Genomic DNA, 12,874 nt, shown 5'->3' with positions numbered 1-12,874 from the left:
TTTTTCCCACCCCCTCTCTTTCCACATTTACTCCCCTCTCCCTGCCCCCTCCCATATCAGTGCCCATCTTCATTAGAAACAGGATCCTGACCATCACATCTGCCCACCCCACACTCCTCACAGCCCTTCATGCCTCCCCTATACAAGATGTTGATCTGATGCCTCTACCATACTCCAAACCCCTGCAAAAGCCTTTAGCACAGCCACAGTACCAGCATTTTACCCAGCTGCCAGGGGATAATTCTGGCTCCTAAGTCACTCTGACTGCTTACAACACTGACACTGCCTGTCCCATCTGTTATGCTTTGTTCCTAGGAATCTCAGACCCAAATTGCTTATGGTTACAGAACGGTCCAGATGCAGCTTTCACATAGCATTGTTGGGCAAGTGCCATACTGAAAGGAAACAGAGCATCGAGCTTTGCCTCTTGCTTAAAACTGTTTAGAAATATCAGCTACTTTGAAAATGGAAAGATTAAAGTAGTCCAAACAAAAAGGCCAAGCCTAAGCACTGCAGACTGTGCAGGAATGATGTCATGTAAATAGGGAAGGGGAGGCCACAGTCCTTTGCAGATGGAGCTGCTGAAGAAAATAATCAGGGCTGGGTTATTCTGCTCTTTGTGGGTTTTATGGGAAGGGACCCAGCACCCCCAGTCCTGGCCCACAATGGTCTTCAGCCACTCCATCCCCTGCCCCACAGGCAGAGGATTGTGCTGGGTTTGGATAGCCTGGGTCAAAAGGGACAGAACCAGCTTCCATTTGTTACCTCCCCTCTCAGAATGTAAGAGTTTGACATCAGGTGGTAAATTATCCCTGGACCCTTTAGAATAACAGATTACCCATGCTTCTAAACCACAGTGGTTTATTTGTTTTGTAAACCAGGGCCTCTCCTGCTGCTCCAGCACACATTCCCTTTCCAAGCTGAAACCCAAGCCCCCCACACCAAACAGAAGTGCTATTCATCCCCTGCCCCATCAATCCAGCCCTAGTAGAGACTCTGCTGCTCTGCCAGCACCGCTCAGACAATGCAGCCCCAGAGCACCCAGCCCTGTGCAGGTATTGGGCAGCCATGGGGCACAGCAAGTGGATGGGCATCAGGCACTCACAGGTGAGGTGAAGCAGTGCCCAGGGTGGGAGCTTAGTTCTGCTGCCCCAAGACCTGCTTTCCCTATCTCCTATTGTTTCCCTTCTACTACATCATCTGCATTCACTACCAGCTCAAACATCACGCAAAAATCATGAGCTTATTTGCCTGTCATCTCCAACTCCCCATTAAGATCTCCTCCATGGGGTGAGCAGCTTCATGTAATACCTCTGCCTCTTCCCACCCATTGCATCAGTGCTCTGTGCTGCGCAGCACCACGACGTGGCAGCTCCATTCTGTGCAGTTAACTCTGAGCCCAGCTGGGCTGCACACTATCCCAAACACATTCCAGATGGCTGCAGAGCAGAGTGCAGCAGAAACCAGCTTTGCAAGGCTGTTGTAGCAACACCTCCTGATAACTCTATGGGCAAATAACCACCTTTATTAATAGAAAATAGATACTGTTCAGCTTCCTTCTTACTTTCTGGTGCATGCAGCCCATGCAGGTATATCCCTCCCAGCACACATCCTCTTGCCCTGAATGCCATGGCACACCATTATGGTCTGCTGGCCACAGCTGGGTTTACAATCTGACAGCAGAAAGAGAGGAAGGAAGGTGCTCATAGCCATGGAGCTGAGCAGAACCTGCACCATTGAGCAAAACCACGCAGAAGTGCAATGATTGCACTGAATGCAAAGCCACGTGAAGAGCTCATTCAGTTCCTGCAGTTCACCAAGCATCCGAGCCATTTCTAACCCCAGCATCTCCTTGGAGGTTTTGTGCTATGCAGCATTAACACGCAGTCAAAAAATAGAAATCTCAGCTAAGCTCCGTGCAACAACAGCAAGGAATGGGCTTAAAGCAAACGGCCCATCTCACTCTGTCAAACCCCACAAGAAATCTGCTGCCCACACCAAACAAATACAAATAGCCCACAGAACAGATGGGAGCAGCTGTCTGGGAAAATTGGTACTAATTGCTTATGTGCTCGGAACTCACAGCCCACATTGTGCAGCCTGAAGAGCCATGGAAGCACAAGAGCTGAGCCCTGAGAGCAGAGACCCAACCTCTCCAGCAGTACTTTGTGCTGGAGCAGCATCACAGACACCGCTGGGGTCTTTTTGGAGCTCAGGAAAGAGAGATATTACAACCTCCTGCAAACAGCACCGAGATGACGGCACATAATTAAGGCCCAAACAGCAAGTTTAAGCTGCCAAAAAGCCTCCTTTGTAACCTCCCTGCAGAGGTATAAAGTGCTGAGCAAACCTGGAAGAAAGAAGATGGGGGCTCTTCATGTCCCAGACTGATTAATGCTGCACAAACAGCACCGCACGCCGTTGCTGATGAATCCATGCTGAGTTACTCATGCTGCCTTCCCAACACAGCGCAGCGTGGAAAGGAGAGAGGGGATATTTCTGTTTGACAGCTCGTTTCCTTTGGTCAATGCATGGAGGGGTTTTTAGTTCATTATTTCACATCTAGGAGCCATTCCCAGCTACCAAAGGGAGGGTGGAAGTTTCAGGTTTAGATAGAGACTGCAATGTGCTTTGGGACAGGGAGCGATTTAACAGCAGTAACCTGAGTCCTGAAGTCCTTTTCATTGGGTGAAATAAATGAGGATTCAGGGCTTTTTGCACTTACTGAGAGCCAGGTGTCCTATACTGAGGGGCACCAGCAGCACCCATGGGTGCTCTGTGGGATCTGCAGCCCCACAGGGGAGGAAGAGCTGCAGTGGGTGCAGGAGGAAGCAGCAGAGCAGCAATGGCACCAACAGGAGCACGCTGTGAGGTGCCCTGGCTTTCACCCCACCTGCCTAATATCCATTCATGATTTAATACAAGTCTTGGCTGCACACCGGGAGGTTGGAGCCGTAACATGAGCTGCAATAGCACGGGGTAATAGCCTGTGCAATGAATAGGAGTGAAGGAATGATATTTTCACCCTCTTGCCATTAGAAAAGCTGCAGTGAGCACTGGGGGGTGGTTGTCTCCGCAGAGCGGTGCAACATTTGCAGGTACACCAGGCTCTGCTTGTTTCACCATGTGGGGTGACCTGGCAGAACTGCTGCCCCACAAACCACGCTATAGAAAGACCCAGAGCTCTTCCTGTTGTTACTTCTTATACTTCCATGTTCAACCATAGCCGGATCAACAGGAAAACAGTATCTGACTGCTGTCATCCAGGTCTGACGTGTTGCACTTAACACCCAAACTGGTGTGACTAGTGGGGCCATTGGGACAGGAGGATCCCATGCACAGAGGGGGCTGTCAGCACTCAGGTTTACATTTTCACTCCTGTCTGCCCCCAAGGATTCAGAAGAAGCCAGCAAAGCCATTCAGGATGCTGCGAGCAGGGCATGTCGGCTGTTTATAGCATATCTCCAAAAGGCCAAAGCTGACTCTCTCCAAACATATCAGGAGAAGCTATTTACTGCCACGGCTGAAAATCCTGCAAGCTTTGCAGCCATCAGCCCACAGACAGCTTGAAAAGGTCAGGCTGATAGAAACACAGGGCTGAGGTGTAACCTGGCTGGGATACAGCACATGCATGTGGGCACTGTGAGCATGGACTGCTGGTGCTCAGCTCAACAGGAGCTGCATGCACAAGGTGACACACAGCACTTGCACACCCCACTTCTCCTCTATACCTTTGCTTAAATCCAGTACAGCTGTTACTGTGCCCATGCTTGCAATCCTGATGGATTTGCTTTCCAGGAACATTTGTTTTGTTGTTTCCAGCATGGAAGGAAACTAAATTTTGGCACTGATAACCCTCCAAAAAGCAGCAAATATCCAATTCCTTAAGAACAAGCCTGCTGGAGACAGTGACAGATTTGCATTGGCTTGAGTGAGCTGTAATGGGGGCCTGGCTGTCTCCTGTAGTTACAGCACACTGCAAGGCATGGGGAAAGCACATCCAAGTGGGCTGGTTGGGTCTGGGCTGCCTTGGTGTGCTCCAACGCTGCCCAAAAGCAGCGCCAGATGAGAGCTGGGCTCTGTAACAGTTCATGCCCCATTTCAAATAATTGGGCTTGAGAAGGAAGATGATGTTTTACAAAGGCTCTGCAGAACTCACAAGCTCGGTGACTGAGTTTGTAACACTGCTTGGCCTCAGGCAAAGTAAAAGTAAAACCATGGCTTTGGCATCCTTGGAAAAGTCATTGCTTTTTCCAAGTATCCTTTGCTGCTTCTCCTTAAGAATGGCCCTTGAAATGCAGTGCCCAGCCCAGAAGATATTTTAACATTGTCTTAGCTTAATAATAGAAAAAGCTGAGTATCTGTGACTGTGATTACCATTGTGGTTACAGCTCAGCCAGGACAAATGATGACACTATTCCAGCTGCACAGAGATTACCCTCAGCACATCTCAAACACTGAAGGAACTCAGACAACCCAGTCGCTTTCCCTGACCTTGGGCAGGTCATTTTCTTTCTCTCCACACTCCCATATCCTGTCCATTTCGACCATGAGCTGTACAGGCTCAATCTGGGTCTGGTTCATACAGCTTTGCTGGATAGGCAGAGCACTGCCATCGCATATCATCCCTCAGGGTTCACCGACCCCATGAGAAGGCAGGAAAACCTTGCTCAAAGTCAGACAGAAAGGAGATCTGGAGCTGGAGCCAGGGAGGAGCAGCAGTGACCCTGAGGCTCCCTCCCATCCTTGAGTTTTATGAGCTCCTGGATTTATCACCAGTTCCCTCTTGCACAGCCCAACTCCTGCCAGGATCGCTCCATTTCACACAGCAAGGGAGAATAAACTTGACAAGACAATGGAGCAATGCCAGGAAAACCTCAGGAGAGCCAAACTTCAGCAGCACCTTCCTGCCTATCAGCCAGGCATGGAGGAGCAAATACAGGAGGGATAGTGAGACACAGCCCTGGGTTTCCACCTGGGCTCCCCTTTGGTTTTTCTTTAGCTGTTTTTGTGGGGTTTTCCCCCCTATTTCTCCTGATAAAGCCCACATTTTCTACATTGGATACTTTCCTCCACGCTCTCATTTATTAACTCAGGCTCTGTGCCTTCAGTGTTGGGGAGCTGAGAAATTCCAGCCGAGCATCAGTTTCCTGAGCTCCAGTAGCCAAAAGATTAGGAAATCATTCTCTTATTCCCCAGCCAAACTCCTGGAGCATTTCCTGTGCTCAGCACCCATTTCTCCCAGCACATCACCCCAGGATGGCTCCTGTGGCATTGACTTCCCCCTCCATCTGCTCACCCAATTACTTCCCATGGGAGCTGCAGTATTTTTTCCATTACTCCCAAGCCTATTTGATGGCAGTTTAACCCCTGGTCAGCTGAAGGCTCAGCAGCCTCCTGCTTTTTCCAATGGAAAACCCATTAAATCTGACTGTAATATCCTGATCCATTCAGAGCAGCTCTGTCCCATCACTGGACCCAAGGCTCCACTTCGACCAACATCCCCAGCTCCTGAAAGCAGCACCAAACAGGCACAAAGAACTGGAAACAGCAATTCACATGGTAAATAACAGCAAAAAGTGTTTGCTTTGGGCTCCTGCAGCCACAGAAGGCACTTCCCCCTTCCTAAGGGATCAGCAAGGCACATCCAAGCCTAGGAAAGCAATAAAGATAAAGCCCATCTGGTTGCTGCCCTTCTTCTGATTCATAACACTAAATAAAGTGCCAGAAACGGATCCTTTTCTCTCTCTTTTTTTTTCTTGTGAGCAGCCAGTAGGGCCTTCATATTTTCCCACTTACATCATCCAACATGGTTTGAATCTACAGCGACTGGTAAAGCCTCAAAGGTATAATTGCAGTTGTCTTAGGAAAGTGAAATCATATGGTGTTCCCAAGATCCCTTCCCCCCTTCTGCTTTTTGCCTTCTCCTCTTTTCCCCTCCTTTTCATGTTTCTCACTCAGCTTCCAGATGTTTCCTGGAGGGGAAAAGAAAAAAAGAGAAAAGCAAGATGCAAAGCAAGGCTGCAATGGGAAAGGCCACGTGGCAGTGAGAGCTCCTTGACTTGGAGCAGCCCTGCTGCTGGACCACGCTCTCCATCCATCCCAGTCCCTCCATACCAGAACACCAGCTCCCTATGGCTTTCACTGTCTGAATCCATACAGCTTTACAGAGCCCCCCCCCCCCAAGCCAGTGTATAGGTGGTATCTAAGCCCCCACTGACCCTCACTTGTGTTGGAAGGTGTAAGTCTCACTGCCCTGTTAGTGACACAGCAGAGCCCATCTGGCCCTGCAAACAGCCTCACTCTGAGCTGAAATGCTCACAGCCCAGGCATGGTTTCAATTAGGGCTGTAATTCCCTGCATTGGATGGGAGGCTGAGTTGGATGGGAGGATGGTAACGCAACCTCAAGAGGAGGTGCCTGAAATGCTGCCTGCTCTCTGCTGAGCTTCCATTCCCCAAAGGGAGAGGAGAAAGGGGGTCACACCCTGCTGGAAATGCCTCTTCCTCTCCATGAGCAGCACACAGGGCTGGGAAAGCAACCCCAGGGACAGAGACCAGGATGACACCACTTGACCAGAGGACACAGATCTCAGGGGATGGTTCAAATCGAGTTTACCCGAAACAAATCAAGCACTTCCTAGAGACTGGAGAGCCCTCTGAACCAATAGCATGGGAGGGGCAGGAAGAGATGCAGCCAGCCAAGAATTGCTGAGAGTCTGGGTCAAGCTCATTCCCTGAATCAACTTAAAGGCCTCGAAATTAAGTCTCATTCAGTGCCTTCACAGCCTCAGACTCCTAATAACCAGAGGGTGGATTCCAGTCTATATGGTAAGAGTGCAAATACAGCTCAACCAAACCCATCCCAGATGCCCTGCCCTCAATGGAGGGGAAGGAGGAAGCATTGCTGCACCCCCAGACCTATCTCTGAGTTGTTTTAGGGATGACACTGAATGCAATGCATGCACCTCCCTGCTCCAAACAGGAGATTGATAGGCTGAATGATTGCTCAGCTGCATAAAAGTCAAGTCAGACAGCACAGAGGGAGAACTCAGCACATAGCAGCTGACCATTGGGACTGACTGGGGGCCAGCTGTGCCCACACACCTCCACAACATGCTCAAAGTATGGAAAAAGGAAAGAAAAGAAGGCAGAAAGAGCCCCCCAAGTGATGGGGAGGGAGGGAGCATAGGACCAAACCCAGGGCGTTGCAGTGCAGGATGCGCGGTGCTATGGCGCCACCTGGTGGGCATCGGGGGGTACAACACCATCCGAGAGCAGCCCCGGGACTACCCCAATCAAGGGGGGGAAAAGAAGGGGTGCCCGAACCCCTCAACTCACCCATGGGCTGAGAGCACCCCAAGCAACCCCATGCAGTCGTCTTCATTGTAGAGCAACTCTTTACCACACAGTGTTAGACCCAAGACCCAAGACCCAAGACCCAAGACCCAAGACCCAAGACCCAAGACCCAAGACCCAAGACCCAAGACCCAAGACCCAAGACCCAAGACCCAAAAAGAGCTCAGCTTCCCTCCTCAGGCTTGATTAACAACTGAGAATGGAGCTTATAAACCCTCCAGCTGAGCAACTTGTTAACAAGCCGCAGGTTTCATCCCTTCCTCCCCAAATTGCTCTGAGACAAGTGCAAGTTCTAACTTGTTCACACCCGGAATCAAAGCAGATTGATGACAGCTGGGCTGTCACTGTGCTGCCAGCATCCTGAGCAACCTGCCTGCAGCTCTCACCCTGCATCCTAACGCTGCTTTACACTCTCTTTATTTATCCCTCTTCAGCTCATGCAAATCATGTGAACCCGCTATTAACAGGGAGGTTCCCCTCCCATAAGGCATCGAGCTCGTGCTTTGGATTTTCCTTTCAGGTCGACCATTTTTTCCCATGGGAAAATGAAATATGCTGTTTATTCAGAGCTATCAGGAGTAGAAATAGCCCTAAACACACACATACACTTCTGGAATTAAAGAGAACCAAAGGTCTTTGGAGGGAGAGGTTCAAATGTACAGCAGTGGGGCGGGGGGGGGGGGGGGGGGGGGGGGGGCAGGTGATGCTCAGGGACCTCAGCTGAGGAGGGTGAGCACAGCGCTGGGGGGAGCAAGAGAGTCACATAGAGAGAGCCGAGATGAGCAACAGCTGATATGAAACTCAGTATCCAGAGCCACTCAGGGCTGTCGTGTTTCCCATGCCAATATTGCACAGCTCTGCTGTAGCCCCGTTTTCTGTGCTCACATTTCGTGTGCTCCAAACACTTCAAGCTTTCTGCTCCCATAGGGATCCAAGAGCTCCTCTCTTGCTCTGGTTTCCCCCAGCCCCTTATCTCAGCCCCTTATTTTAGCTCAGCGCTGCGGGTTTATGGGATGGATCCCTTGATAGGGAGGGTCTGTGGGTGAAGACTCTGAGGCAGAACGAGACCTCAGCTTTTGGTTGAGCTCCTCAAGGACCCAGATTTTGACTTTTAAAACGCTTTTACCAAACTCTATAAATAAATCACATTCTGTGCAGTGTACAGTCAACATTAGCCTAACACCCCCCCCTTTCCTTCCCTTCCCCCCCCTCCTCCCTCCCTCCTTGCAGCTCGTGTCAGGCAAACAAGACAGGCTCGATAGCTGGAGAGAGTGATTTATAAAGGCGCCATATGGGAGCTTGTCTAAGAGTTGTAATTGATTAGTGAGCAGCAGAAATATTGCCTTGCTACGGAGCTCAGACACCTCAAGGTTTGGCTCTTTTGGGGTGAGTGGTGCTATGGCAACTCCAGCATTAAATCCCCCCCTCCAGTCCTCCCAGCTCACCCTGAGTCACTGCATAAAGCTGCCCCTCTCTCAGCACAGCCTGAGCACGAGGAGTGCTCTGCTACAGATGGAAAGCGACAAATGCAAGGCTCCATCCAGCACACGTGACCCAAATTCATATTTCTAGCAGCAGGCAGCATCCACTGAGCCTTAGACAAGAATTGTTGAGTTAATTAGAAATGTATATTTGATACCCAGCCCGAACGGGGCTCTGCACGTTGCTAAGGTTTAATAATTGATTTGTAATTTATTTGCCCATTAGTCCTTCCTCTTTCAGAGCAAAGCCAAGAGCTCGTGTGCTCGTCCATCATCCCCACCAGCAGCACTGCATCCCAGCACCGCGGAGCTGTCGGGGTGACAGACTGGAGCCTCGCGCAGCCCATAATGAGTTACTTACTTCAGAAGCCTTTTTTATAGGAGCCCGTTTGCCTCTTGAGAAAGATTAACAAAGGGTTTATTTCCTGCGGGCTCGGGCCGCGTGTCAGCAGAGCGGAGGCTGCAGGAGTTATTGATTCTCTTTCCATAAGGTTTGCATTTTCAAGGTAAGTGATTCGGCTGTTACAGGCAGCCCAGCCCCAGGCCCCATCCATCACACGCAGAGCAGCTCAGGTTTAAACAGAGGCTGCAACACTTTCTCTTGCTGTGACCGTAGGAAAAAGGGTTTCCCGTTCCCAGCTTAAGCAGAGAGAAAACGTAATTAGGATCCCCAGGTGACCCCCAAGGCGCCTCTGCTGTCATAGAACCAAGGGGTTTATAGGGATATTCCTGTGCCAAGTGTTTTCTGAGGGCCACAGTTTTCAAACTAAACCACAAAGCAGCTTCAAAGTCCTCATTGCTTTGCAGTTTCCCAAATGGAGATCCCACAGAGCTGGAAATCAGCTCTATCCCACATAGACCCGAGAAACAGAGACACCCAGAAACAGCAGGACAGGGAAGGGCTGCACAACAACAGCTGGCAAGCAGCTCAGCGTGTTGAATAGTCATGGTGGACATAGCATGGAGATAAAGATCTCCTCTTGAATAAGGAAACATGCAGATCACACTGGTTCTTGCGTGCAGATGTCTGTCCCTGCCCACTGCTGCAGGACAGAAGCAATTCCACTCCCATCTCAGCGTGGAAACTCTGGCTGCTTCTCTAAAGATAGAGGCAACGAGAAGGGAAAAGGAGGTGATGTGGGAATCGTGTGCTCACAAAGGGGGAGAAACGGGGTAGGAAGGAGCGTGCAGCAGCACCTCCCTGCATGGGCATATGGGCATGGCACAGCAAAGCCTCTGGGAGGATGATGGGGCCCAGAGAGGATTTTGGCAGGAGTGAGGCTGTGGAGCAAGCCAACCTTCGTGTGTGAAATCTCACAGAGAGCTGCTGCTATAAATAAGGCTGATGGATTGATGGCCGTAAATCACAGCCCTGCTGACACGGCAGGCAGCGGGGAGGTGCTGCGGCTGGTTGCTCTCCTTGGCAGAGGCAGGAGGGAGATTAGTCACCCGTTGTGCTTCCTGAAACCACCTCCTCCCTCCCCCACAAGAGGAGAAAGAAGGGTTTGACGATCCAACCCGTGTGAGAAAGGCTACGATGGCTCTTAACCATTGGGCTCCCCGAACTTGCAGGGTCAAGCTCTTATGCTCTGGGGGGAAGTGTTGCTATCAGCAAAGCTACTGCTTGTTTTAAGCAGAAGGAAATGAAAATCCAGAGCATTTTTGAGGTTAAAACCTCATTTTTGATGTTTTTACAGTTAAATGTAGCCATTCTGTCCTTTGGACCAAAGGGGGTCCGTCCTGGGCCTGGACTCACCCTGAGCCACAATGAGGTCCTATCATTGCCCCCATCCAGCCAAGAGCAGCTCCCCTCCCACCACCCCCTGACAGCCTCCTCTGCAACCGTATTTCTCTATAAGGTTCAAAACATTCTGGGCATAAATCCTTCTCCCTTCAGTGCTGTTGGGACTTTGCTCCTGGCTGTGTATTTTTAGATTACAAAAATGTCACCCTCAGCTGCTCGCAGTGCACGTAAGTACTGTGAGAAACAAACCATATAGACCTCTTGTCAATAACACCAGCTCCAAATGGACTCCCTGCAGCCCTGACGGGTTAAATTATAGCTTTTCTCCCCCCCCAAAATGACGGCTGGCTGCTTATTATTGGCTTTCATCTTTATTGCCTCTTAAGGTAAAATGGTTGGAGTGACAACAGCAAATAACCAGCCACAAATTGTCTCTCCTGCCAGCCTTCCACAGGCAGAGGTGAATGGAGACAGCATCACCCACCAACAGGGTTGCAATGGGTTGTGTGCAGCCAATGGAGACATCCAGGGGATATCCCCAAATCCCACCCAGCCCTGGACAACCCTTCCTATCATTGTCTCTGCAGGGACAGAGCTCTTGGGTGAGAGCATCCTGTATTGAATCTACAGCTGGATGGATGGTGCAAATGGCTCTGAAGGGTGGGAACGTTGCTCATGCCACCCCATTCCCTCCACTGTCAGCAGAACAGTCTGGTTGGTGCTTGGGGACACTGTGCTGTGCAGCTTCAGGGTTAGGCTGAGCCATACTGGAGGCTGGAACCCATGGGGAACACTTAGGAGCTGCTTGAATTCCCATTCAACAAGCCTTTTCCATGGGGCAGGGCTGAGGATATGGGGCTGTCCAGCATAGAAAGGTGCTCCCCTTAAGGGCAATAGGATCTATCAGTGGGTGAACAGCAGGACATCCCAGGCAGGGGTTAATCCGTGGGGTCTTTGGGGATCCACCTCCACCCTCCAGATAGCAGGAAATTGTGCACAACTTGTTCTTTGCCATTAAGGAGGGAAACATTTTTTGGAGCAGGAACAGACAGGCCGGAGCAAGCTTTTCCCATCCAACTGGAGTCTGACGGGAGGATCCGGTTTCAAAGCATTAGGTAATGTCTTTGTATCGCCCAGGAACCCACGTCCTGCTGTGGGAAGGGAGCAGATGTTGGGGGCTGTGGACACAGCAGAGCAGACCCTGCAGTGTGGTGCTGCTCAAAGCTTAAGGACATCAGGGACCACCTGCCCTGCATCCCAATAGAGCCCTCCTGATGTCACACTGTCCTTGGGGACATCCCATTCTGCCCCTTGCTCACCCCAACCCACTCCAAAGCAACTGCTGGAGAAGTGAAAACTGGCCACAGAGCCCCAGGAAGGGGCTGCAAAGTGTAAAATCCCCAGGCAGAAAGGTGCCATGCAGAGCTCCTGCTCTGCTCCTGGCTGCCAAGCATTGAACTGAGCCACTTGTCCCCCCCAAGTCCTGTCCCATCCTGCTGCTATGGCTCTGCTGCTTGCTCCTTGCGCAAAGAGAAGGATGCTCTGCCCTTCCTGTGGGGTAGAATAACTTTATGCCATAACTTTATGAACTTAAAAGATCCAGACAGAATGAGACCCGCCAGCCGTGTCCTCAGGAATCACAGTGACTCAAACAGAAGCTTTTTAGAAGAAAACAAATCAAATGACTTGGCTGTTTTACTCGGCGCTCCGTTCTACCTTTACTGGTATCCTAGCAAACACTTCAGCCTTCATTTCATTTTCTTCAGCCTCACCCCCAGTGTAAAAGCAGAAAGCCCATCCGATAGCTACAGTGAATTTCCATCTGACCCTCCCCCCGGGTTTTGGGCTGAGTGTTGAGTGAATGAGCTTTAAAAGCATCTTTTCATTTAGGCCTCCACAGCAGAAAATCAGCCAGCCAAGAATCATACCTCACTTTGTCAGTAGAAAAACAAGATGTGGGCTTGGGTGGAATTGAGTTGCGTTGGAGCACGGTATGGAAAATCTTGCCTATAAAGCCAAACAAGGCTTCACTGCCAGTGCTGTAAGGGGGAGAGGGATGCTGGATTTTTGTGGCTAGTATTTCTCGCCTGTGCCTTGGGATCTCGAGTTCTTTGGGAATGAAGGATACTCGTTTTTAGGCAATGCTTTGCCTGCAAGCGCTGTGTTAACTCTTCATCGGGCTGCGAAGGAAAAAAGGAGTTTGGATGGAAAATCTTGTTCAAATCTTGATGGATGAAAAAGAGGTGGAGGGAATGGAGGGCAGCGGGGCCGGGAGGGGGCAGCAGCACTTTG

At 50.5% G+C, this 12,874-nt stretch overlaps 1 long non-coding RNA gene across 1 annotated transcript; it reads right to left on the bottom strand.

Annotated features, from left to right (window-relative positions):
* Window positions 1-2,511: 2,511 nt before the first annotated feature.
* Window positions 2,512-7,454, bottom strand: LOC107321695. Its single transcript, XR_001558638.2, has 2 exons — window positions 7,340-7,454; window positions 2,512-5,975 (listed from the first exon to the last, which is right to left on the bottom strand). It is a non-coding gene; the product is annotated as an uncharacterized LOC107321695 (long non-coding RNA).
* Window positions 7,455-12,874: the final 5,420 nt, after the last annotated feature.

Source organism: Coturnix japonica, chromosome 17, assembly GCF_001577835.2.
Source record: "Coturnix japonica isolate 7356 chromosome 17, Coturnix japonica 2.1, whole genome shotgun sequence".
In the NCBI taxonomy this organism is placed as follows: Eukaryota; Metazoa; Chordata; class Aves; order Galliformes; family Phasianidae; genus Coturnix; species Coturnix japonica.
The sequence above is the reverse complement of the archived record's forward strand: the minus strand, read 5'-3'. Positions and strand labels throughout refer to the sequence as shown.